Source organism: Engystomops pustulosus, chromosome 9 (genome assembly GCF_040894005.1).
Source record: "Engystomops pustulosus chromosome 9, aEngPut4.maternal, whole genome shotgun sequence".
NCBI lineage: Eukaryota > Metazoa > Chordata > Amphibia > Anura > Leptodactylidae > Engystomops > Engystomops pustulosus.
In genome coordinates, this window is record NC_092419.1 from 63726692 (window position 1) to 63749746 (window position 23055).

At 44.9% G+C, this 23055-nt stretch overlaps 53 pseudogenes; all 53 read left to right on the top strand.

Annotated features, from left to right (window-relative positions):
• The first annotated feature begins 193 nt into the window (after positions 1-193).
• LOC140093608 (5S ribosomal RNA) lies at positions 194-312 on the top strand (annotated as a pseudogene).
• Positions 313-382: 70 nt separating this feature from the next.
• Positions 383-501, top strand: LOC140093485 (5S ribosomal RNA; annotated as a pseudogene).
• Positions 502-570: 69 nt separating this feature from the next.
• Positions 571-689, top strand: LOC140092815 (5S ribosomal RNA; annotated as a pseudogene).
• Positions 690-1882: 1193 nt separating this feature from the next.
• LOC140096938 (5S ribosomal RNA) lies at positions 1883-2001 on the top strand (annotated as a pseudogene).
• Positions 2002-2627: 626 nt separating this feature from the next.
• On the top strand, positions 2628-2746 carry LOC140082715 (5S ribosomal RNA; annotated as a pseudogene).
• Positions 2747-3572: 826 nt separating this feature from the next.
• Positions 3573-3691, top strand: LOC140095479 (5S ribosomal RNA; annotated as a pseudogene).
• A 259-nt stretch (positions 3692-3950) lies between these two features.
• LOC140082716 (5S ribosomal RNA) lies at positions 3951-4069 on the top strand (annotated as a pseudogene).
• A 448-nt stretch (positions 4070-4517) lies between these two features.
• Positions 4518-4636, top strand: LOC140095320 (5S ribosomal RNA; annotated as a pseudogene).
• Positions 4637-4706: 70 nt separating this feature from the next.
• On the top strand, positions 4707-4825 carry LOC140083627 (5S ribosomal RNA; annotated as a pseudogene).
• An 825-nt stretch (positions 4826-5650) lies between these two features.
• LOC140082718 (5S ribosomal RNA) lies at positions 5651-5769 on the top strand (annotated as a pseudogene).
• Positions 5770-5839: 70 nt separating this feature from the next.
• On the top strand, positions 5840-5958 carry LOC140092377 (5S ribosomal RNA; annotated as a pseudogene).
• A 70-nt stretch (positions 5959-6028) lies between these two features.
• LOC140079238 (5S ribosomal RNA) lies at positions 6029-6147 on the top strand (annotated as a pseudogene).
• Positions 6148-6972: 825 nt separating this feature from the next.
• Positions 6973-7091, top strand: LOC140092323 (5S ribosomal RNA; annotated as a pseudogene).
• A 70-nt stretch (positions 7092-7161) lies between these two features.
• Positions 7162-7280, top strand: LOC140083068 (5S ribosomal RNA; annotated as a pseudogene).
• A 447-nt stretch (positions 7281-7727) lies between these two features.
• Positions 7728-7846, top strand: LOC140093486 (5S ribosomal RNA; annotated as a pseudogene).
• Positions 7847-7915: 69 nt separating this feature from the next.
• On the top strand, positions 7916-8034 carry LOC140092389 (5S ribosomal RNA; annotated as a pseudogene).
• A 70-nt stretch (positions 8035-8104) lies between these two features.
• LOC140086404 (5S ribosomal RNA) lies at positions 8105-8223 on the top strand (annotated as a pseudogene).
• Positions 8224-9048: 825 nt separating this feature from the next.
• On the top strand, positions 9049-9167 carry LOC140092324 (5S ribosomal RNA; annotated as a pseudogene).
• Positions 9168-9237: 70 nt separating this feature from the next.
• LOC140079239 (5S ribosomal RNA) lies at positions 9238-9356 on the top strand (annotated as a pseudogene).
• Positions 9357-10559: 1203 nt separating this feature from the next.
• On the top strand, positions 10560-10678 carry LOC140094877 (5S ribosomal RNA; annotated as a pseudogene).
• A 69-nt stretch (positions 10679-10747) lies between these two features.
• Positions 10748-10866, top strand: LOC140092881 (5S ribosomal RNA; annotated as a pseudogene).
• Positions 10867-11124: 258 nt separating this feature from the next.
• LOC140093487 (5S ribosomal RNA) lies at positions 11125-11243 on the top strand (annotated as a pseudogene).
• Positions 11244-11312: 69 nt separating this feature from the next.
• Positions 11313-11431, top strand: LOC140092401 (5S ribosomal RNA; annotated as a pseudogene).
• Positions 11432-11501: 70 nt separating this feature from the next.
• Positions 11502-11620, top strand: LOC140079240 (5S ribosomal RNA; annotated as a pseudogene).
• A 258-nt stretch (positions 11621-11878) lies between these two features.
• Positions 11879-11997, top strand: LOC140096335 (5S ribosomal RNA; annotated as a pseudogene).
• A 70-nt stretch (positions 11998-12067) lies between these two features.
• On the top strand, positions 12068-12186 carry LOC140089601 (5S ribosomal RNA; annotated as a pseudogene).
• A 447-nt stretch (positions 12187-12633) lies between these two features.
• LOC140092325 (5S ribosomal RNA) lies at positions 12634-12752 on the top strand (annotated as a pseudogene).
• A 70-nt stretch (positions 12753-12822) lies between these two features.
• LOC140079241 (5S ribosomal RNA) lies at positions 12823-12941 on the top strand (annotated as a pseudogene).
• A 446-nt stretch (positions 12942-13387) lies between these two features.
• Positions 13388-13506, top strand: LOC140082719 (5S ribosomal RNA; annotated as a pseudogene).
• Positions 13507-13765: 259 nt separating this feature from the next.
• On the top strand, positions 13766-13884 carry LOC140094878 (5S ribosomal RNA; annotated as a pseudogene).
• Positions 13885-13953: 69 nt separating this feature from the next.
• Positions 13954-14072, top strand: LOC140093488 (5S ribosomal RNA; annotated as a pseudogene).
• A 70-nt stretch (positions 14073-14142) lies between these two features.
• LOC140094879 (5S ribosomal RNA) lies at positions 14143-14261 on the top strand (annotated as a pseudogene).
• A 69-nt stretch (positions 14262-14330) lies between these two features.
• LOC140093489 (5S ribosomal RNA) lies at positions 14331-14449 on the top strand (annotated as a pseudogene).
• Positions 14450-14518: 69 nt separating this feature from the next.
• On the top strand, positions 14519-14637 carry LOC140092414 (5S ribosomal RNA; annotated as a pseudogene).
• Positions 14638-14707: 70 nt separating this feature from the next.
• On the top strand, positions 14708-14826 carry LOC140079242 (5S ribosomal RNA; annotated as a pseudogene).
• An 825-nt stretch (positions 14827-15651) lies between these two features.
• On the top strand, positions 15652-15770 carry LOC140092326 (5S ribosomal RNA; annotated as a pseudogene).
• Positions 15771-15840: 70 nt separating this feature from the next.
• LOC140079243 (5S ribosomal RNA) lies at positions 15841-15959 on the top strand (annotated as a pseudogene).
• Positions 15960-16217: 258 nt separating this feature from the next.
• On the top strand, positions 16218-16336 carry LOC140096336 (5S ribosomal RNA; annotated as a pseudogene).
• A 448-nt stretch (positions 16337-16784) lies between these two features.
• LOC140082720 (5S ribosomal RNA) lies at positions 16785-16903 on the top strand (annotated as a pseudogene).
• A 447-nt stretch (positions 16904-17350) lies between these two features.
• LOC140094880 (5S ribosomal RNA) lies at positions 17351-17469 on the top strand (annotated as a pseudogene).
• A 69-nt stretch (positions 17470-17538) lies between these two features.
• LOC140093491 (5S ribosomal RNA) lies at positions 17539-17657 on the top strand (annotated as a pseudogene).
• An 825-nt stretch (positions 17658-18482) lies between these two features.
• LOC140092328 (5S ribosomal RNA) lies at positions 18483-18601 on the top strand (annotated as a pseudogene).
• A 259-nt stretch (positions 18602-18860) lies between these two features.
• Positions 18861-18979, top strand: LOC140088924 (5S ribosomal RNA; annotated as a pseudogene).
• A 70-nt stretch (positions 18980-19049) lies between these two features.
• Positions 19050-19168, top strand: LOC140097167 (5S ribosomal RNA; annotated as a pseudogene).
• A 70-nt stretch (positions 19169-19238) lies between these two features.
• LOC140082721 (5S ribosomal RNA) lies at positions 19239-19357 on the top strand (annotated as a pseudogene).
• A 448-nt stretch (positions 19358-19805) lies between these two features.
• On the top strand, positions 19806-19924 carry LOC140094881 (5S ribosomal RNA; annotated as a pseudogene).
• A 432-nt stretch (positions 19925-20356) lies between these two features.
• Positions 20357-20475, top strand: LOC140091001 (5S ribosomal RNA; annotated as a pseudogene).
• A 622-nt stretch (positions 20476-21097) lies between these two features.
• On the top strand, positions 21098-21216 carry LOC140091002 (5S ribosomal RNA; annotated as a pseudogene).
• A 622-nt stretch (positions 21217-21838) lies between these two features.
• On the top strand, positions 21839-21957 carry LOC140088925 (5S ribosomal RNA; annotated as a pseudogene).
• Positions 21958-22027: 70 nt separating this feature from the next.
• LOC140079244 (5S ribosomal RNA) lies at positions 22028-22146 on the top strand (annotated as a pseudogene).
• A 258-nt stretch (positions 22147-22404) lies between these two features.
• LOC140093492 (5S ribosomal RNA) lies at positions 22405-22523 on the top strand (annotated as a pseudogene).
• A 70-nt stretch (positions 22524-22593) lies between these two features.
• Positions 22594-22712, top strand: LOC140094882 (5S ribosomal RNA; annotated as a pseudogene).
• Positions 22713-22782: 70 nt separating this feature from the next.
• Positions 22783-22901, top strand: LOC140088926 (5S ribosomal RNA; annotated as a pseudogene).
• Positions 22902-23055: the final 154 nt, after the last annotated feature.

Consider the following 23055-nt stretch of genomic DNA (forward strand, 5'->3'; position numbering starts at 1 on the left):
TGCTGTCAATGGCCATTCTAAGCTGAATGTGCCTGCTCCCGCCAGATCACAGCAGCGATGCAGCATAAGGCTTGGCAAGTACCAGCATGGGAGACAGGCTGGGAATCCCAAGTTCCGTTGCCCTTTTTGAACCTGAAAATTGTGTTAGTTTCTCTATGAGATAGTAAAAGAAGGTTCAAATTGAACAGCTGCTGTCAACGGCAATTCTAAGCTGAATGTGCCTGCTCTCGTCAGATTGCAGCAGCAATGCAGCTTAAGGCTTGGCAAGTACCAGCATGGGAGACTGGCTGGGAATCCCAAGTTCCGTTGACCGTTTTGAACCTGAAAATTGTGTTAGTTTCTCTATGAGATAGCAAAAGAAGGTTCAAATTGAACAGCTGCTGTCAACGGCCATTCTAAGCTGAATTTGCCTGCTCTCGTCAGATCGCAGCAGCAATGCAACTTAAGGCTTGGCAAGTACCAGCATGGGAGACTGGCTGGGAATTCCAAGTTCCGTTGACCTTTTTGAACCTGAAAATGTGTTAGTTTCTCTATGAGATAGTAAAAGAAGGTTCAAATTGAACAGCTGCTGTCAACGGCCATTCTAAGCTGAATGTGCCTGCTCTCGTCAGATCGCAGCAGCAATGCAGCTTAAGGCTTGGCAAGTACCAGCATGGGAGACTGGCTGGGAATCCCAAGTTCTGGTGACCTTTTTGAACCTGAAAATTGTGTTAGTTTCTGTATGAGATAGTAAAAGAAGGTTCAAATTGAAAAGCTGCTGTCAACGGCAATTCTAAGCTGAATGTGCGTGCTCTTCTCAGATCGCAGCAGCGATGCAGCTTAAGGTTTGGCAAGTACCAGCATGGGAGACTGGCTGGGAATCCCAAGTTCTGGTGACCTTTTTGAACCTGAAAATTGTGTTAGTTTCTCTATGAGATAGTAGAAGAAGGTTCAAATTGAACAACTGCTGTCAACGGCCATTCTAAGCTGAATGTGTGTGCTCTTTTCAGATCGCAGCAGCGATGCAGCTTAAGGCTTGGCAAGTACCAGCATGGGAGACTGGCTGGGAATCCCAAGTTCTGTTGACCTTTTTGAACCTGAAAATTGTGTTAGTTTCTCTATGAGATAGCAAAAGAAGGTTCAAATTGAACAGCAGCTGTCAACGGCCATTCTAAGCTGAATGTGCCTGCTCTTGTCAGATTGCAGCAGCAATGCAGCTTAAGGCTTGGCAAGTACCAGCATGGGAGACTGGCTTGGAATCCCAAGTTCTGGTGACCTTTTTGAACCTGAAAATTGTGTTAGTTTCTATATAAGATAGTAGAAGAAGGTTCAAATTGAACAACTGCTGTCAATGGCCATTCTAAGCTGAATGTGCCTGCTCTCGCCAGATCGCAGCAGCAATGCAGCATAAGGCTTGGCAAGTACCAGCATGGGAGACTGGCTGGGAATCCCAAGTTCCGTTGCCCTTTTTGAACCTGAAAATTGTGTTAGTTTCTCTATGAGATAGTAAAAGAAGGTTCAAATTGAACAGCTGCTGTCAACGGCCATTCTAAGCTGAATGTGCGTGCTCTTGTCAGATCGCAGCTTAAGGCTTGGCAAGTACCAGCATGGGAGACTGGCTTGGAATCCCAAGTTCTGGTGACCTTTTTGAACCTGAAAATTGTGTTAGTTTCTCTATGAGATAGCAAAAGAAGGTTCAATTTGAACAGCTGCTGTCAACGGCCATTCTAAGCTGAATGTGCCTGCTCTTGTCAGATTGCAGCAGCAATGCAGCTGAAGGCTTGGCAAGTACCAGCATGGGAGACTGGCTTGGAATCCCAAGTTCTGGTGACCTTTTTGAACCTGAAAATTGTGTTAGTTTATATATAAGATAGTAGAAGAAGGTTCAAATTGAACAACTGCTGTCAATGGCCATTCTAAGCTGAATGTGCCTGCTCTCGCCAGATCGCAGCAGCAATGCAGCTTAAGGCTTGGCAAGTACCAGCATGGGAGACTGGCTGGGAATCCCAAGTTCCGTTGCCCTTTTTGAACCTGAAAATTGTGTTAGTTTCTCTATGAGATAGTAAAAGAAGGTTCAAATTGAACAGCTGCTGTCAACGGCCATTCTAAGCTGAATGTGCGTGCTCTTGTCAGATCGCAGCTTAAGGCTTGGCAAGTACCAGCATGGGAGACTGGCTTGGAATCCCAAGTTCTGGTGACCTTTTTGAACCTGAAAATTGTGTTAGTTTCTCTATGAGATAGCAAAAGAAGGTTCAAATTGAACAGCTGCTGTCAACGGCCATTCTAAGCTGAATGTGCCTGCTCTTGTCAGATTGCAGCAGCAATGCAGCTTTAGGCTTGGCAAGTACCAGCATGGGAGACTGGCTGGGAATCCCAAGTTCCGTTGCCCTTTTTGAACCTGAAAATTGTGTTAGTTTCTCTATGAGATAGTAAAAGAAGGTTCAAATTGAACAGCTGCTGTCAACGGCCATTCTAAGCTGAATGTGCGTGCTCTTGTCAGATCGCAGCAGCGATGCAGCTTAAGGCTTGGCAAGTACCAGCATGGGAGACTGGCTTGGAATCCCAAGTTCTGGTGACCTTTTTGAACCTGAAAATTGTGTTAGTTTCTATATGAGATAGTAGAAGAAGGTTCAAATTGAACAACTGCTGTCAATGGCCATTCTAAGCTGAATGTGCCTGCTCTCGTCAGATCGCAGCAGCAATGCAGCTTAAGGCTTGGCAAGTACCAGCATGGGAGACTGGCTGGGAATCCCAAGTTCCGTTGACCTTTTTGAACCTGAAAATTGTGTTAGTTTCTCTATGAGATAGCAAAAAAAGGTTCAAATTGAACAGCTGCTGTCAACGGCCATTCTAAGCTGAATGTGCGTGCTCTTGTCAGATCGCAGCAGCGATGCAGCTTAAGGCTTGGCAAGTTCCAGCATGGGAGACTGGCTGGGAATCCCAAGTTCCGTTGACCTTTTTGAACCTGAAAATTGTGTTAGTTTCTGTATGAGATAGTAAAAGAAGGTTCAAATTGAAAAGCTGCTGTCAACGGCAATTCTAAGCTGAATGTGCGTGCTCTTCTCAGATCACAGCAGCGATGCAGCTTAAGGCTTGGCAAGTACCAGCATGGGAGACTGGCTGGGAATCCCAAGTTCTGTTGACCTTTTTGAACCTGAAAATTGTGTTAGTTTCTCTATGAGATAGTAGAAGAAGGTTCAAATTGAACAACTGCTGTCAACGGCCATTCTAAGCTGAATGTGTGTGCTCTTGTCAGATCGCAGCAGCGATGCAGCTTAAGGCTTGGCAAGTACCAGCATGGGAGACTGGCTGGGAATCCCAAGTTCTGGTGACCTTTTTGAACCTGAAAATTGTGTTAGTTTCTCTATGAGATAGTAGAAGAAGGTTCAAATTGAAGAACTTCTGTCAACGGCCATTCTAAGCTGAATGTGTGTGCTCTTTTCAGATCGCAGCAGCGATGCAGCTTAAGGCTTGGCAAGTACCAGCATGGGAGACTGGCTGGGAATCCCAAGTTCTGTTGACCTTTTTGAACCTGAAAATTGTGTTAGTTTCTCTATGAGATAGCAAAAGAAGGTTCAAATTGAACAGCTGCTGTCAACGGCCATTCTAAGCTGAATTTGCCTGCTCTCGTCAGATCGCAGCAGCAATGCAACTTAAGGCTTGGCAAGTACCAGCATGGGAGACTGGCTGGGAATCCCAAGTTCTGTTGACCTTTTTGAACCTGAAAATTGTGTTAGTTTCTCTATGAGATAGTAGAAGAAGGTTCAAATTGAACAACTGCTGTCAACGGCCATTCTAAGCTGAATGTGTGTGCTCTTGTCAGATCGCAGCAGCGATGCAGCTTAAGGCTTGGCAAGTACCAGCATGGGAGACTGGCTGGGAATCCCAAGTTCTGTTGACCTTTTTGAACCTGAAAATTGTGTTAGTTTCTCTATGAGATAGTAAAAGAAGGTTCAAATTGAAAAGCTGCTGTCAATGGCCATTCTAAGCTGAATGTGCCTGCTCTCGTCAGATCGCAGCAGCAATGCAGCTTAAGGCTTGGCAAGTACCAGCATGGGAGACTGGCTGGGAATCCCAAGTTCCGTTGACCTTTTTGAACCTGAAAATTGTGTTAGTTTCTGTATGAGATAGTAAAAGAAGGTTCAAATTGAAAAGCTGCTGTCAACGGCAATTCTAAGCTGAATGTGCGTGTTCTTGTCAGATCGCAGCAGCGATGCAGCTTAAGGCTTGGCAAGTACCAGCATGGGAGACTGGCTGGGAATCCCAAGTTCTGGAGACCTTTTTGAACCTGAAAATTGTGTTAGTTTCTCTATGAGATAGTAGAAGAAGGTTCAAATTGAAGAACTGCTGTCAACGGCCATTCTAAGCTGAATGTGTGTGCTCTTTTCAGATCGCAGCAGCGATGCAGCTTAAGGCTTGGCAAGTACCAGCATGGGAGACTGGCTGGGAATCCCAAGTTCTGTTGACCTTTTTGAACCTGAAAATTGTGTTAGTTTCTCTATGAGATAGTAAAAGAAGGTTCAAATTGAACAGCTGCTGTCAATGGCAATTCTAAGCTGAATGTGCCTGCTCTCGTCAGATTGCAGCAGCAATGCAGCTTAAGGCTTGGCAAGTACCAGCATGGGAGACTGGCTGGGAATTCCAAGTTCCGTTGACCTTTTTGAACCTGAAAATTGTGTTAGTTTCTCTATGAGATAGCAAAAGAAGGTTCAAATTGAACAGCTGCTGTCAACGGCCATTCTAAGCTGAATGTGCCTGCTCTCGTCAGATCGCAGCAGCAATGCAGCTTGAGGCTTGGCAAGTACCAGCATGGGAGACTGGCTGGGAATCCCAAGTTCTGTTGACCTTTTTGAACCTGAAAATGTGTTAGTTTCTCTATGAGATAGTAAAAGAAGGTTCAAATTGAACAGCTGCTGTCAACGGCCATTCTAAGCTGAATGTGCGTGCTCTTGTCAGATCGCAGCAGCGATGCAGCTTAAGGCTTGGCAAGTACCAGCATGGGAGACTGGCTTGGAATCCCAAGTTCTGTTGACCTTTTTGAACCTGAAAATTGTGTTAGTTTCTCTATGAGATAGCAAAAGAAGGTTCAAATTGAACAGCTGCTGTCAACGGCCATTCTAAGCTGAATGTGCCTGCTCTTGTCAGATTGCAGCTGCAATGCAGCTTAAGGCTTGGCAAGTACCAGCATGGGAGACTGGCTTGGAATCCCAAGTTCTGGTGACCTTTTTGAACCTGAAAATTGTGTTAGTTTCTATATAAGATAGTAGAAGAAGGTTCAAATTGAACAACTGCTGTCAATGGCCATTCTAAGCTTAATGTGCCTGCTCTCGCCAGATCGCAGCAGCAATGCAGCTTAAGGCTTGGCAAGTACCAGCATGGGAGACTGGCTGGGAATCCCAAGTTCCGTTGCCCTTTTTAAACCTGAAAATTGTGTTAGTTTCTCTATGAGATAGTAAAAGAACTTTCAAATTGAACAGCTGCTGTCAACGGCCATTCTAAGCTGAATGTGCGTGCTCTTGTCAGATCGCAGCAGCGATGCAGCTTAAGGCTTGGCAAGTACCAGCATGGGAGACTGGCTTGGAATCCCAAGTTCTGGTGACCTTTTTGAACCTGAAAATTGTGTTAGTTTCTATATGAGATAGTAGAAGAAGGTTCAAATTGAACAACTGCTGTCAATGGCCATTCTAAGCTGAATGTGCCTGCTCTCGTCAGATCGCAGCAGCAATGCAGCTTAAGGCTTGGCAAGTACCAGCATGGGAGACTGGCTGGGAATCCCAAGTTCCGTTGACCTTTTTGAACCTGAAAATTGTGTTAGTTTCTCTATGAGATAGTAAAAGAAGGTTCAAATTGAACAGCTGCTGTCAACGGCCATTCTAAGCTGAATGTGCCTGCTCTCGTCAGATCGCAGCAGCAATGCAGCTTAAGGCTTGGCAAGTACCAGCATGGGAGACTGGCTGGGAATCCCAAGTTCCGTTGACCTTTTTGAACCTGAAAATTGTGTTAGTTTCTCTATGAGATAGTAAAAGAAGGTTCAAATTGAACAGCTGCTGTCAACGGCCATTCTAAGCTGAATGTGCCTGCTCTCGTCAGATCGCAGCAGCAATGCAGCTTAAGGCTTGGCAAGTACCAGCATGGGAGACTGGCTGGGAATCCCAAGTTCTGTTGACCTTTTTGAACCTGAAAATGTGTTAGTTTCTCTATGAGATAGTAAAAGAAGGTTCAAATTGAACAGCTGCTGTCAACGGCCATTCTAAGCTGAATGTGCGTGCTCTTGTCAGATCGCAGCAGCGATGCAGCTTAAGGCTTGGCAAGTACCAGCATGGGAGACTGGCTTGGAATCCCAAGTTCTGGTGACCTTTTTGAACCTTAAAATTGTGTTAGTTTCTCTATGAGATAGCAAAAGAAGGTTCAAATTGAACAGCTGCTGTCAACGGCCATTCTAAGCTGAATGTGCCTGCTCTTGTCAGATTGCAGCAGCAATGCAGCTTAAGGCTTGGCAAGTACCAGCATGGGAGACTGGCTTGGAATCCCAAGTTCTGGTGACCTTTTTGAACCTGAAAATTGTGTTAGTTTCTATATAAGATAGTAGAAGAAGGTTCAAATTGAACAACAGCTGTCAATGGCCATTCTAAGCTGAATGTGCCTGCTCTCGCCAGATCGCAGCAGCAATGCAGCTTAATGCTTGGCAAGTAACAGCATGGGAGACTGGCTGGGAATCCCAAGTTCCGTTGCCCTTTTTGAACCTGAAAATTGTGTTAGTTTCTCTATGAGATAGTAAAAGAAGGTTCAAATTGAACAGCTGCTGTCAACGGCCATTCTAAGCTGAATAAGCGTGCTCTTGTCAGATCATAGCAGCGATGCAGCTTAAGGCTTGGCAAGTACCAGCATGGGAGACTGGCTTGGAATCCCAAGTTCTGGTGACCTTTTTGAACCTGAAAATTGTGTTAGTTTCTATATGAGATAGTAGAAGAAGGTTCAAATTGAACAACTGCTGTCAATGGCCATTCTAAGCTGAATGTGCCTGCTCTCGTCAGATCGCAGCAGCAATGCAGCTTAAGTCTTGGCAAGTACCAGCATGGGAGACTGGCTGGGAATCCCAAGTTCCGTTGACCTTTTTGAACCTGAAAATTGTGTTAGTTTCTCTATGAGATAGCAAAAGAAGGTTCAAATTGAACAGCTGCTGTCAACGGCCATTCTAAGCTGAATGTGCCTGCTCTCGTTAGATCGCAGCAGCAATGCAGCTTAAGGCTTGGCAAGTACCAGCATGGGAGACTGGCTGGGAATCCCAAGTTCTGTTGACCTTTTTGAACCTGAAAATTGTGTTAGTTTACTATGAGATAGTAAAAGAAGGTTCAAATTGAACAGCTGCTGTCAACGGCCATTCTAAGCTGAATGTGCGTGCTCTTGTCAGATCGCAGCAGCGATGCAGCTTAAGGCTTGGCAAGTTCCAGCATGGGAGACTGGCTGGGAATCCCAAGTTCTGTTGACCTTTTTGAACTTGAAAATTGTTTTAGTTTCTCTATGAGATAGTAAAAGAAGGTTCAATTTGAAATGCTGCTGTCAACGGCCATTCTAAGCTGAATGTGCCTGCTCTTGTCAGATTGCAGCAGCAATGCAGCTTAAGGCTTGGCAAGTACCAGCATGGGAGACTGGCTTGGAATCCCAAGTTCCGTTGACCTTTTTGAACCTGAAAATTGTGTTAGTTTCTCTATGAGATAGTAAAAGAAGGTTCAAATTGAACAGCTGCTGTCAACGGCCATTCTAAGCTGAATTTGCCTGCTCTCGTCAGATCGCAGCAGCAATGCAACTTAAGGCTTGGCAAGTACCAGCATGGGAGACTGGCTGGGAATTCCAAGTTCCGTTGACCTTTTTGAACCTGAAAATGTGTTAGTTTCTCTATGAGATAGTAAAAGAAGGTTCAAATTGAACAGCTGCTGTCAACGGCCATTCTAAGCTGAATGTGCCTGCTCTCGTCAGATCGCAGCAGCAATGCAGCTTAAGGCTTGGCAAGTACCAGCATGGGAGACTGGCTGGGAATCCCAAGTTCCGTTGACCTTTTTGAACCTGAAAATTGTGTTAGTTTCTCTATGAGATAGTAAAAGAAGGTTCAAATTGAACAGCTGCTTTCAACGGCCATTCTAAGCTGAATGTGCCTGCTCTCGTCAGATCGCAGCAGCAATGCAGCTTAAGGCTTGGCAAGTACCAGCATGGGAGACTGGCTGGGAATCCCAAGTTCTGTTGACCTTTTTGAACCTGAAAATGTGTTAGTTTCTCTATGAGATAGTAAAAGAAGGTTCAAATTGAACAGCTGCTGTCAACGGCCATTCTAAGCTGAATGTGCGTGCTCTTGTCAGATTGCAGCAGCGATGCAGCTTAAGGCTTGGCAAGTACCAGCATGGGAGACTGGCTTGGAATCCCAAGTTCTGGTGACCTTTTTGAACCTGAAAATTGTGTTAGTTTCTCTATGAGATAGCAAAAGAAGGTTCAAATTGAACAGCTGCTGTCAACGGCCATTCTAAGCTGAATGTGCGTGCTCTTGTCAGATTGCAGCAGCAATGCAGCTTAAGGCTTGGCAAGTACCAGCATGGGAGACTGGCTTGGAATCCCAAGTTCTGGTGACCTTTTTGAACCTGAAAATTGTGTTAGTTTCTATATAAGATAGTAGAAGAAGGTTCAAATTGAACAACTGCTGTCAATGGCCATTCTAAGCTGAATGTGCCTGCTCTCGCCAGATCGCAGCAGCAATGCAGCTTAATGCTTGGCAAGTAACAGCATGGGAGACTGGCTTGGAATCCCAAGTTCCGTTGCCCTTTTTGAACCTGAAAATTGTGTTAGTTTCTCTATGAGATAGTAAAAGAAGGTTCAAATTGAACAGCTGCTGTCAACGGCCATTCTAAGCTGAATGTGCGTGCTCTTGTCAGATCGCAGCAGCGATGCAGCTTAAGGCTTGGCAAGTACCAGCATGGGAAACTGGCTTGGAATCCCAAGTTCTGGTGACCTCTTTGAACCTGAAAATTGTGTTAGTTTCTATATGAGATAGTAGAAGAAGGTTCAAATTGAACAACTGCTGTCAATGGCCATTCTAAGCTGAATGTGCCTGCTCTCGTCAGATCGCAGCAGCAATGCAGCTTAAGTCTTGGCAAGTACCAGCATGGGAGACTGGCTGGGAATCCCAAGTTCCGTTGACCTTTTTGAACCTGAAAATTGTGTTAGTTTCTCTATGAGATAGCAAAAGAAGGTTCAAATTGAACAGCTGCTGTCAACGGCCATTCTAAGCTGAATGTGCCTGCTCTCGTCAGATCGCAGCAGCAATGCAGCTTAAGGCTTGGCAAGTACCAGCATGGGAGACTGGCTGGGAATCCCAAGTTCTGTTGACCTTTTTGAACCTGAAAATTGTGTTAGTTTACTATGAGATAGTAAAAGAAGGTTCAAATTGAACAGCTGCTGTCAACGGCCATTCTAAGCTGAATGTGCGTGCTCTTGTCAGATCGCAGCAGCGATGCAGCTTAAGGCTTGGCAAGTTCCAGCATGGGAGACTGGCTGGGAATCCAAAGTTCTGTTGACCTTTTTGAACTTGAAAATTGTTTTAGTTTCTCTATGAGATAGTAAAAGAAGGTTCAATTTGAAATGCTGCTGTCAACGGCCATTCTAAGCTGAATGTGCATGCTCTTGTCAGATCGCAGCAGCGATGCAGCTTAAGGCTTGGCAAGTACCAGCATGGGAGACTGGCTGGGAATCCCAAGTTCTGGTGACTTTTTTGAACCTGAAAATTGTGTTAGTTTCTCTATGAGATAGTAGAAGAATTTTCAAATTGAACAACTGCTGTCAACGGCCATTCTAAGCTGAATGTGTGTGCTCTTGTCAGATCGCAGCAGCGGTGCAGCTTAAGGCTTGGCAAGTACCAGCATGGGAGACTGGCTGGGAATCCCAAGTTCTGTTGACCTTTTTGAACCTGAAAATTGTGTTAGTTTCTCTATGAGATAGTAAAAGAAGGTTCAAATTGAACAGCTGCTGTCAATGGCCATTCTAAGCTGAATGTGCCTGCTCTCGTCAAATCGCAGCAGCAATGCAGCTTAAGGCTTGGCAAATACCAGCATGGGAGACTGGCTGGGAATCCCAAGTTCCGTTGACCTTTTTGAACCTGAAAATTGTGTTAGTTTCTGTATGAGATAGTAAAAGAAGGTTCAAATTGAAAAGCTGCTGTCAACGGCAATTCTAAGCTGAATGTGCGTGCTCTAGTCAGATCGCAGCAGCGATGCAGCTTAAGGCTTGGCAAGTACCAGCATGGGAGACTGGCTGGGAATCCCAAGTTCTGGTGACCTTTTTGAACCTGAAAATTGTGTTAGTTTCTCTATGAGATAGTAGAAGAAGGTTCAAATTGAACAAATGCTGTCAACGGCCATTCTAAGCTGAATGTGTGTGCTCTTTTCAGATCGCAGCAGCGATGCAGCTTAAGGCTTGGCAAGTACCAGCATGGGAGACTGGCTGGGAATCCCAAGTTCTGTTGACCTTTTTGAACCTGAAAATTGTGTTAGTTTCTCTATGAGATAGTAAAAGAAGGTTCAAATTGAACAGCTGCTGTCAACGGCAATTCTAAGCTGAATGTGCCTGCTCTCGTCAGATTGCAGCAGCAATGCAGCTTAAGGCTTGGCAAGTACCAGCATGGGAGACTGGCTGGGAATCCCAAGTTCTGTTGACCTTTTTGAACCTGAAAATGTGTTAGTTTCTCTATGAGATAGTAAAAGAAGGTTCAAATTGAACAGCTGCTGTCAACGGCCATTCTAAGATGAATTTGCCTGCTCTCGTCAGATCGCAGCAGCAATGCAACTTAAGGCTTGGCAAGTACCAGCATGGGAGACTGGCTGGGAATTCCAAGTTCCGTTGACCTTTTTGAAACTGAAAATTGTGTTAGTTTCTCTATGAGATAGTAAAAGAAGGTTCAAATTGAACAGCTGCTGTCAACCGCAATTCTAAGCTGAATGTGCCTGCTCTCGTCAGATTGCAGCAGCAATGCAGCTTAAGGCTTGGCAAGTACCAGCATGGGAGACTGGCTGGGAATCCCAAGTTCTGTTGACCTTTTTGAACCTGAAAATGTGTTAGTTTCTCTATGAGATAGTAAAAGAAGGTTCAAATTGAACAGCTGCTGTCAACGGCCATTCTAAGCTGAATTTGCCTGCTCTCGTCAGATCGCAGCAGCAATGCAACTTAAGGCTTGGCAAGTACCAGCATGGGAGACTGGCTGGGAATTCCAAGTTCCGTTGACCTTTTTGAACCTGAAAATGTGTTAGTTTCTCTATGAGATAGTAAAAGAAGGTTCAAATTGAACAGCTGCTGTCAACGGCCATTCTAAGCTGAATGTGCCTGCTCTCGTCAGATCGCAGCAGCAATGCAGCTTAAGGCTTGGCAAGTACCAGCATGGGAGACTGGCTGGGAATCCCAAGTTCCGTTGACCTTTTTGAACCTGAAAATTGTGTTAGTTTCTCTATGAGATAGTAAAAGAAGGTTCAAATTGAACAGCTGCTGTCAACGGCCATTCTAAGCTGAATGTGCCTGCTCTCGTCAGATCGCAGCAGCAATGCAGCTTAAGGCTTGGCAAGTACCAGCATGGGAGACTGGCTGGGAATCCCAAGTTCTGTTGACCTTTTTGAACCTGAAAATGTGTTAGTTTCTCTATGAGATAGTAAAAGAAGGTTCAAATTGAACAGCTGCTGTCAACGGCCATTCTAAGCTGAATGTGCGTGCTCTTGTCAGATCGCAGCAGCGATGCAGCTTAAGGCTTGGCAAGTACCAGCATGGGAGACTGGCTTGGAATCCCAAGTTCTGGTGACCTTTTTGAACCTGAAAATTGTGTTAGTTTCTCTATGAGATAGCAAAAGAAGGTTCAAATTGAACAGCTGCTGTCAACGGCCATTCTAAGCTGAATGTGCCTGCTCTTGTCAGATTGCAGCAGCAATGCAGCTTAAGGCTTGGCAAGTACCAGCATGGGAGACTGGCTGGGAATCCCAAGTTCCGTTGACCTTTTTGAACCTGAAAATTGTGTTAGTTTCTCTATGAGATAGTAAAAGAAGGTTCAAATTGAACAGCTGCTGTCAACGGCCATTCTAAGCTGAATGTGCCTGCTCTCGTCAGATTGCAGCAGCAATGCAGCTTAAGGCTTGGCAAGTACCAGCATGGGAGACTGGCTGGGAATCCCAAGTTCTGTTGACCTTTTTGAACCTGAAAATGTGTTAGTTTCTCTATGAGATAGTAAAAGAAGGTTCAAATTGAACAGCTGCTGTCAACGGCCATTCTAAGCTGAATGTGCGTGCTCTTGTCAGATCGCAGCAGCGATGCAGCTTAAGGCTTGGCAAGTACCAGCATGGGAGACTGGCTTGGAATCCCAAGTTCTGGTGACCTTTTTGAACCTGAAAATTGTGTTAGTTTCTCTATGAGATAGCAAAAGAAGGTTCAAATTGAACAGCTGCTGTCAACGGCCATTCTAAGCTGAATGTGCCTGCTCTTGTCAGATTGCAGCAGCAATGCAGCTTAAGGCTTGGCAAGTACCAGCATGGGAGACTGGCTTGGAATCCCAAGTTCTGGTGACCTTTTTGAACCTGAAAATTGTGTTAGTTTCTATATAAGATAGTAGAAGAAGGTTCAAATTGAACAACTGCTGTCAATGGCCATTCTAAGCTGAATGTGCCTGCTCTCGTCAGATCGCAGCAGCAATGCAGCTTAAGTCTTGGCAAGTACCAGCATGGGAGACTGGCTGGGAATCCCAAGTTCCGTTGACCTTTTTGAACCTGAAAATTGTGTTAGTTTCTCTATGAGATAGCAAAAGAAGGTTCAAATTGAACAGCTGCTGTCAACGGCCATTCTAAGCTGAATGTGCCTGCTCTCGTCAGATCGCAGCAGCAATGCAGCTTAAGGCTTGGCAAGTACCAGCATGGGAGACTGGCTGGGAATCCCAAGTTCTGTTGACCTTTTTGAACCTGAAAATTGTGTTAGTTTACTATGAGATAGTAAAAGAAGGTTCAAATTGAACAGCTGCTGTCAACGGCCATTCTAAGCTGAATGTGCGTGCTCTTGTCAGATCGCAGCAGCGATGCAGCTTAAGGCTTGGCAAGTTCCAGCATGGGAGACTGGCTGGGAATCCCAAGTTCTGTTGACCTTTTTGAACCTGAAAATTGTGTTAGTTTACTATGAGATAGTAAAAGAAGGTTCAAATTGAACAGCTGCTGTCAACGGCCATTCTAAGCTGAATGTGCGTGCTCTTGTCAGATCGCAGCAGCGATGCAGCTTAAGGCTTGGCAAGTTCCAGCATGGGAGACTGGCTGGGAATCCCAAGTTCTGGTGACCTTTTTGAACCTGAAAATTGTGTTAGTTTCTCTATGAGATAGTAGAAGAATTTTCAAATTGAACAGCTGCTGTCAATGGCCATTCTAAGCTGAATGTGCCTGCTCTCGTCAGATCGCAGCAGCAATGCAGCTTAAGGCTTGGCAAGTACCAGCATGGGAGACTGGCTGGGAATCCCAAGTTCCGTTGACCTTTTTGAACCTGAAAATTGTGTTAGTTTCTGTATGAGATAGTAAAAGAAGGTTCAAATTGAAAAGCTGCTGTCAACGGCAATTCTAAGCTGAATGTGCGTGCTCTAGTCAGATCGCAGCAGCGATGCAGCTTAAGGCTTGGCAAGTACCAGCATGGGAGACTGGCTGGGAATCCCAAGTTCTGTTGACCTTTTTGAACCTGAAAATTGTGTTAGTTTCTCTATGAGATAGTAAAAGAAGGTTCAAATTGAACAGCTGCTGTCAACGGCAATTCTAAGCTGAATGTGCCTGCTCTCGTCAGATTGCAGCAGCAATGCAGCTTAAGGCTTGGCAAGTACCAGCATGGGAGACTGGCTGGGAATCCCAAGTTCTGTTGACCTTTTTGAACCTGAAAATGTGTTAGTTTCTCTATGAGATAGTAAAAGAAGGTTCAAATTGAACAGCTGCTGTCAACGGCCATTCTAAGCTGAATTTGCCTGCTCTCGTCAGATCGCAGCAGCAATGCAACTTAAGGCTTGGCAAGTACCAGCATGGGAGACTGGCTGGGAATTCCAAGTTCCGTTGACCTTTTTGAACCTGAAAATTGTGTTAGTTTCTCTATGAGATAGTAAAAGAAGGTTCAAATTGAACAGCTGCTGTCAACGGCAATTCTAAGCTGAATGTGCCTGCTCTCGTCAGATTGCAGCAGCAATGCAGCTTAAGGCTTGGCAAGTACCAGCATGGGAGACTGGCTGGGAATCCCAAGTTCTGTTGACCTTTTTGAACCTGAAAATGTGTTAGTTTCTCTATGAGATAGTAAAAGAAGGTTCAAATTGAACAGCTGCTGTCAACGGCCATTCTAAGCTGAATTTGCCTGCTCTCGTCAGATCGCAGCAGCAATGCAACTTAAGGCTTGGCAAGTACCAGCATGGGAGACTGGCTGGGAATTCCAAGTTCCGTTGACCTTTTTGAACCTGAAAATGTGTTAGTTTCTATATGAGATAGTAAAAGAAGGTTCAAATTGAACAGCTGCTGTCAACGGCCATTCTAAGCTGAATGTGCCTGCTCTCGTCAGATCGCAGCAGCAATGCAGCTTAAGGCTTGGCAAGTACCAGCATGGGAGACTGGCTGGGAATCCCAAGTTCCGTTGACCTTTGTGAACCTGAAAATTGTGTTAGTTTCTCTATGAGATAGTAAAAGAAGGTTCAAATTGAACAGCTGCTGTCAACGGCCATTCTAAGCTGAATGTGCCTGCTCTCGTCAGATCGCAGCAGCAATGCAGCTTAAGGCTTGGCAAGTACCAGCATGGGAGACTGGCTGGGAATCCCAAGTTCTGTTGACCTTTTTGAACCTGAAAATGTGTTAGTTTCTCTATGAGATAGTAAAAGAAGGTTCAAATTGAACAGCTGCTGTCAACGGCCATTCTAAGCTGAATGTGCGTGCTCTTGTCAGATCGCAGCAGCGATGCAGCTTAAGGCTTGGCAAGTACCAGCATGGGAGACTGGCTTGGAATCCCAAGTTCTGGTGACCTTTTTGAACCTGAAAATTGTGTTAGTTTCTCTATGAGATAGCAAAAGAAGGTTCAAATTGAACAGCTGCTGTCAACGGCCATTCTAAGCTGAATGTGCCTGCTCTTGTCAGATTGCAGCAGCAATGCAGCTTAAGGCTTGGCAAGTACCAGCATGGGAGACTGGCTGGGAATCCCAAGTTCTGGTGACCTTTTTGAACCTGAAAATTGTGTTAGTTTCTATATAAGATAGTAGAAGAAGGTTCAAATTGAACAACTGCTGTCAATGGCCATTCTAAGCTGAATGTGCCTGCTCTCGCCAGATCGCAGCAGCAATGCAGCTTAATGCTTGGCAAGTAACAGCATGGGAGACTGGCTGGGAATCCCAAGTTCCGTTGACCTTTTTGAACCTGAAAATTGTGTTAGTTTCTCTATGAGATAGTAAAAGAAGGTTCAAATTGAACAGCTGCTGTCAACGGCCATTCTAAGCTGAATGTGCGTGCTCTTGTCAGATCGCAGCAGCGATGCAGCTTAAGGCTTGGCAAGTACCAGCATGGGAGACTGGCTTGGAATCCCAAGTTCTGGTGACCTTTTTGAACCTGAAAATTGTGTTAGTTTCTATATGAGATAGTAGAAGAAGGTTCAAATTGAACAACTGCTGTCAATGGCCATTCTAAGCTGAATGTGCCTGCTCTCGTCAGATCGCAGCAGCAATGCAGCTTAAGTCTTGGCAAGTACCAGCATGGGAGACTGGCTGGGAATCCCAAGTTCCGTTGACCTTTTTGAACCTGATAATTGTGTTAGTTTCTCTATGAGATAGCAAAAGAAGGTTCAAATTGAACAGCTGCTGTCAACGGCCATTCTAAGCTGAATGTGCCTGCTCTCGTCAGATCGCAGCAGCAATGCAGCTTAAGGCTTGGCAAGTACCAGCATGGGAGACTGGCTGGGAATCCCAAGTTCTGTTGACCTTTTTGAACCTGAAAATTGTGTTAGTTTACTATGAGATAGTAAAAGAAGGTTCAAATTGAACAGCTGCTGTCAACGGCCATTCTAAGCTGAATGTGCGTGCTCTTGTCAGATCGCAGCAGCGATGCAGCTTAAGGCTTGGCAAGTTCCAGCATGGGAGACTGGCTGGGAATCCCAAGTTCTGTTGACCTTTTTGAACTTGAAAATTGTTTTAGTTTCTCTATGAGATAGTAAAAGAAGGTTCAATTTGAAATGCTGCTGTCAACGGCCATTCTAAGCTGAATGTGCCTGCTCTTGTCAGATTGCAGCAGCAATGCAGCTTAAGGCTTGGCAAGTACCAGCATGGGAGACTGGCTGGGAATCCCAAGTTCCGTTGACCTTTCTGAACCTGAAAATTGTGTTAGTTTCTCTATGAGATAGTAAAAGAAGGTTCAAATTGAACAGCTGCTGTCAACGGCCATTCTAAGCTGAATGTGCGTGCTCTTGTCAGATCGCAGCAGCGATGCAGCTTAAGGCTTGGCAAGTACCAGCATGGGAGACTGGCTGGGAATCCCAAGTTCTGGTGACTTTTTTGAACCTGAAAATTGTGTTAGTTTCTCTATGAGATAGTAGAAGAATTTTCAAATTGAACAACTGCTGTCAACGGCCATTCTAAGCTGAATGTGTGTGCTCTTGTCAGATCGCAGCAGCGATGCAGCTTAAGGCTTGGCAAGTACCAGCATGGGAGACTGGCTGGGAATCCCAAGTTCTGTTGACCTTTTTGAACCTGAAAATTGTGTTAGTTTCTCTATGAGATAGTAAAAGAAGGTTCAAATTGAACAGCTGCTGTCAATGGCCATTCTAAGCTGAATGTGCCTGCTCTCGTCAGATCGCAGCAGCAATGCAGCTTAAGGCTTGGCAAGTACCAGCATGGGAGACTGGCTGGGAATCCCAAGTTCCGTTGACCTTTTTGAACCTGAAAATTGTGTTAGTTTCTGTATGAGATAGTAAAAGAAGGTTCAAATTGAAAAGCTGCTGTCAACGGCAATTCTAAGCTGAATGTGCGTGCTCTAGTCAGATCGCAGCAGCGATGCAGCTTAAGGCTTGGCAAGTACCAGCATGGGAGACTGGCTGGGAATCCCAAGTTCTGGTGACCTTTTGAACCTGAAAATTGTGTTAGTTTCTCTATGAGATAGTAGAAGAAGGTTCAAATTGAACAACTGCTGTCAACGGCCATTCTAAGCTGAATGTGTGTGCTCTTTTCAGATCGCAGCAGCGATGCAGCTTAAGGCTTGGCAAGTACCAGCATGGGAGACTGGCTGGGAATTCCAAGTTCCGTTGACCTTTTTGAACCTGAAAATTGTGTTAGTTTCTCTATGAGATAGTAAAAGAAGGTTCAAATTGAACAGCTGCTGTCAACGGCAATTCTAAGCTGAATGTGCCTGCTCTCGTCAGATTGCAGCAGCAATGCAGCTTAAGGCTTGGCAAGTACCAGCATGGGAGACTGGCTGGGAATCCCAAGTTCTGTTGACCTTTTTGAACCTGAAAATGTGTTAGTTTCTCTATGAGATAGTAAAAGAAGGTTCAAATTGAACAGCTGCTGTCAACGGCCATTCTAAGCTGAATTTGCCTGCTCTCGTCAGATCGCAGCAGCAATGCAACTTAAGGCTTGGCAAGTACCAGCATGGGAGACTGGCTGGGAATTCCAAGTTCCGTTGACCTTTTTGAACCTGAAAATGTGTTAGTTTCTCTATGAGATAGTAAAAGAAGGTTCAAATTGAACAGCTGCTGTCAACGGCCATTCTAAGCTGAATGTGCCTGCTCTCGTCAGATCGCAGCAGCAATGCAGCTTAAGGCTTGGCAAGTACCAGCATGGGAGACTGGCTTGGAATCCTAAGTTCTGGTGACCTTTTTGAACCTGAAAATTGTGTTAGTTTCTCTATGAGATAGCAAAAGAAGGTTCAAATTGAACAGCTGCTGTCAACGGCCATTCTAAGCTGAATGTGCCTGCTCTTGTCAGATTGCAGCAGCAATGCAGCTTAAGGCTTGGCAAGTACCAGCATGGGAGACTGGCTTGGAATCCCAAGTTCTGGTGACCTTTTTGAACCTGAAAATTGTGTTAGTTTCTATATAAGATAGTAGAAGAAGGTTTAAATTGAACAACTGCTGTCAATGGCCATTCTAAGCTGAATGTGCCTTCTCTCGCCAGATCGCAGCAGCAATGCAGCTTAATGCTTGGCAAGTAACAGCATGGGAGACTGGCTGGGAATCCCAAGTTCCGTTGACCTTTTTGAACCTGAAAATTGTGTTAGTTTCTCTATGAGATAGTAAAAGAAGGTTCAAATTGAACAGCTGCTGTCAATGGCCATTCTAAGCTGAATGTGCGTGCTCTTGTCAGATCGCAGCAGCGATGCAGCTTAAGGCTTGGCAAGTACCAGCATGGGAGACTGGCTTGGAATCCCAAGTTCTGGTGACCTTTTTGAACCTGAAAATTGTGTTAGTTTCTATATGAGATAGTAGAAGAAGGTTCAAATTGAACAACTGCTGTCAATGGCCATTCTAAGCTGAATGTGCCTGCTCTCGTCAGATCGCAGCAGCAATGCAGCTTAAGTCTTGGCAAGTACCAGCATGGGAGACTGGCTGGGAATCCCAAGTTCCGTTGACCTTTTTGAACCTGATAATTGTGTTAGTTTCTCTATGAGATAGCAAAAGAAGGTTCAAATTGAACAGCTGCTGTCAACGGCCATTCTAAGCTGAATGTGCGTGCTCTTGTCAGATCGCAGCAGCGATGCAGCTTAAGGCTTGGCAAGTTCCAGCATGGGAGACTGGCTGGGAATCCCAAGTTCTGTTGACCTTTTTGAACTTGAAAATTGTTTTAGTTTCTCTATGAGATAGTAAAAGAAGGTTCAATTTGAAATGCTGCTGTCAACGGCCATTCTAAGCTGAATGTGCCTGCTCTTGTCAGATCGCAGCAGCAATGCAGCTTAAGGCTTGGCAAGTACCAGCATGGGAGACTGGCTGGGAATCCCAAGTTCCGTTGACCTTTTTGAACCTGAAAATTGTGTTAGTTTCTCTATGAGATAGTAAAAGAAGGTTCAAATTGAACAGCTGCTGTCAACGGCCATTCTAAGCTGAATGTGCGTGCTCTTGTCAGATCGCAGCAGCGATGCAGCTTAAGGCTTGGCAAGTACCAGCATGGGAGACTGGCTGGGAATCCCAAGTTCTGTTGACCTTTTTGAACCTGAAAATTGTGTTAGTTTCTCTATGAGATAGTAAAAGAAGATTCAAATTGAACAGCTGCTGTCAATGGCCATTCTAAGCTGAATGTGCCTGCTCTCGTCAGATCGCAGCAGCAATGCAGCTTAAGGCTTGGCAAGTACCAGCATGGGAGACTGGCTGGGAATCCCAAGTTCCGTTGACCTTTTTGAACCTGAAAATTGTGTTAGTTTCTGTATGAGATAGTAAAAGAAGGTTCAAATTGAAAAGCTGCTGTCAACGGCAATTCTAAGCTGAATGTGCGTGCGCTAGTCAGATCGCAGCAGCGATGCAGCTTAAGGCTTGGCAAGTACCAGCATGGGAGACTGGCTGGGAATCCCAAGTTCTGGTGACCTTTTTGAACCTGAAAATTGTGTTAGTTTCTCTATGAGATAGTAGAAGAAGGTTCAAATTGAACAACTGCTGTCAACGGCCATTCTAAGCTGAATGTGTGTGCTCTTTTCAGATCGCAGCAGCGATGCAGCTTAAGGCTTGGCAAGTACCAGCATGGGAGACTGGCTGGGAATCCCAAGTTCTGTTGACCTTTTTGAACCTGAAAATTGTGTTAGTTTCTCTATGAGATAGTAAAAGAAGGTTCAAATTGAACAGCTGCTGTCAACGGCAATTCTAAGCTGAATGTGCCTGCTCTCGTCAGATTGCAGCAGCAATGCAGCTTAAGGCTTGGCAAGTACCAGCATGGGAGACTGGCTGGGAATCCCAAGTTCTGTTGACCTTTTTGAACCTGAAAATGTGTTAGTTTCTCTATGAGATAGTAAAAGAAGGTTCAAATTGAACAACTGCTGTCAATGGCCATTCTACGCTGAATGTGCCTGCTCTCGCCAGATCGCAGCAGTAAAGAAGGAGTAAAAGAAGGAGACTGGCTTGGAATCCCAAGTTCTGGTGACCTTTTTGAACCTGAAAATTGTGTTAGTTTCTATATAAGATAGTAGAAGTAGGTTCAAATTGAACAACTGCTGTCAATGGCCATTCTACGCTGAATGTGCCTGCTCTCGCCAGATCGCAGCAGCAATGCAGCTTAAGGCTTGGCAAGTACCAGCATGGGAGACTGGCTGGGAATCCCAAGTTCCGTTGCCCTTTTTGAACTTGAAAATTGTTTTAGTTTCTCTATGAGATAGTAAAAGAAGGTTCAATTTGAAATGCTGCTGTCAACGGCCATTCTAAGCTGAATGTGCCTGCTCTTGTCAGATCGCAGCAGCAATGCAGCTTAAGGCTTGGCAAGTACCAGCATGGGAGACTGGCTGGGAATCCCAAGTTCTGTTGACCTTTTTGAACCTGAAAATGTGTTAGTTTCTCTATGAGATAGTAAAAGAAGGTTCAAATTGAACAGCTGCTGTCAACGGCCATTCTAAGCTGAATGTGCGTGCTCTTGTCAGATCGCAGCAGCGATGCAGCTTAAGGCTTGGCAAGACTGGCTTGGAATCCCAAGTTCTGGTGACCTTTTTGAACCTGAAAATTGTGTTAGTTTCTCTATGAGATAGCAAAAGAAGGTTCAAATTGAACAGCTGCTGTCAACGGCCATTCTAAGCTGAATGTGCCTGCTCTTTTCAGATTGCAGCAGCAATGCAGCTTAAGGCTTGGCAAGTACCAGCATGGGAGACTGGCTGGGAATCCCAAGTTCCGTTGCCCTTTTTGAACCTGAAAATTGTGTTAGTTTCTCTATGAGATAGTAAAAGAAGGTTCAAATTGAACAGCTGCTGTCAACGGCCATTCTAAGCTGAATGTGCGTGCTCTTGTCACATCGCAGCAGCGATGCAGCTTAAGGCTTGGCAAGTTCCAGCATGGGAGACTGGCTGGGAATCCCAAGTTCTGTTGACGTTTTTGAACTTGAAAATTGTTTTAGTTTCTCTATGAGATAGTAAAAGAAGGTTCAATTTGAAATGCTGCTGTCAACGGCCATTCTAAGCTGAATGTGCCTGCTCTTGTCAGATCGCAGCAGCAATGCAGCTTAAGGCTTGGCAAGTACCAGCATGGGAGACTGGCTGGGAATCCCAAGTTCTGTTGACCTTTTTGAACCTGAAAATGTGTTAGTTTCTCTATGAGATAGTAAAAGAAGGTTCAAATTGAACAGCTGCTGTCAACGGCCATTCTAAGCTGAATGTGCGTGCTCTTGTCAGATCGCAGCAGCGATGCAGCTTAAGGCTTGGCAAGACTGGCTTGGAATCCCAAGTTCTGGTGACCTTTTTGAACCTGAAAATTGTGTTAGTTTCTCTATGAGATAGCAAAAGAAGGTTCAAATTGAACAACTGCTGTCAATGGCCATTCTAAGCTGAATGTGCCTGCTCTCGCCAGATCGCAGCAGCAATGCATCTTAAGGCTTGGCAAGTACCAGCATGGGAGACTGGCTGGGAATCCCAAGTTCCGTTGCCCTTTTTGAACCTGAAAATTGTGTTAGTTTCTCTATGAGATAGTAAAAGAAGGTTCAAATTGAACAGCTGCTGTCAACGGCCATTCTAAGCTGAATGTGCGTGCTCTTGTCACATCGCAGCAGCGATGCAGCTTAAGGCTTGGCAAGTTCCAGCATGGGAGACTGGCTGGGAATCCCAAGTTCTGTTGACGTTTTTGAACTTGAAAATTGTTTTAGTTTCTCTATGAGATAGTAAAAGAAGGTTCAATTTGAAATGCTGCTGTCAACGGCCATTCTAAGCTGAATGTGCCTGCTCTTGTCAGATCGCAGCAGCAATGCAGCTTAAGGCTTGGCAAGTACCAGCATGGGAGACTGGCTGGGAATCCCAAGTTCCGTTGACCTTTTTGAACCTGAAAATTGTGTTAGATTCTGTATGAGATAGTAAAAGAAGGTTCAAATTGAACAGCTGCTGTCAACGGCCATTCTAAGCTGAATGTGCCTGCTCTCGTCAGATCGCAGCAGCAATGCAGCTTAAGGCTTGGCAAGTACCAGCATGGGAGACTGGCTGGGAATCCCAAGTTCTGTTGACCTTTTTGAACCTGAAAATGTGTTAGTTTCTCTATGAGATAGTAAAAGAAGGTTCAAATTGAACAGCTGCTGTCAACGGCCATTCTAAGCTGAATGTGCGTGCTCTTGTCAGATCGCAGCAGCAATGCAGCTTAAGTCTTGGCAAGTACCAGCATGGGAGACTGGCTGGGAATCCCAAGTTCCGTTGACCTTTTTGAACCTGAAAATTGAGTTAGTTTCTCTATGAGATAGTAAAAGAAGGTTCAAATTGAACAGCTGCTGTCAACGGCCATTCTAAGCTGAATTTGCCTGCTCTCGTCAGATCGCAGCAGCAATGCAACTTAAGGCTTGGCAAGTACCAGCATGGGAGACTGGCTGGGAATTCCAAGTTCCGTTGACCTTTTTGAACCTGAAAATTGTGTTAGTTTCTCTATGAGATAGTAAAAGAAGGTTCAAATTGAACAGCTGCTGTCAACGGCAATTCTAAGCTGAATGTGCCTGCTCTCGTCAGATTGCAGCAGCAATGCAGCTTAAGGCTTGGCAAGTACCAGCATGGGAGACTGGCTGGGAATCCCAAGTTCTGTTGACCTTTTTGAACTTGAAAATTGTTTTAGTTTCTCTATGAGATAGTAAAAGAAGGTTCAATTTGAAATGCTGCTGTCAACGGCCATTCTAAGCTGAATGTGCCTGCTCTTGTCAGATCGCAGCAGCAATGCAGCTTAAGGCTTGGCAAGTACCAGCATGGGAGACTGGCTGGGAATCCCAAGTTCCGTTGACCTTTTTGAACCTGAAAATTGTGTTAGTTTCTCTATGAGATAGTAAAAGAAGGTTCAAATTGAACAGCTGCTGTCAACGGCCATTCTAAGCTGAATGTGCGTGCTCTTGTCAGATCGCAGCAGCGATGCAGCTTAAGGCTTGGCAAGTACCAGCAT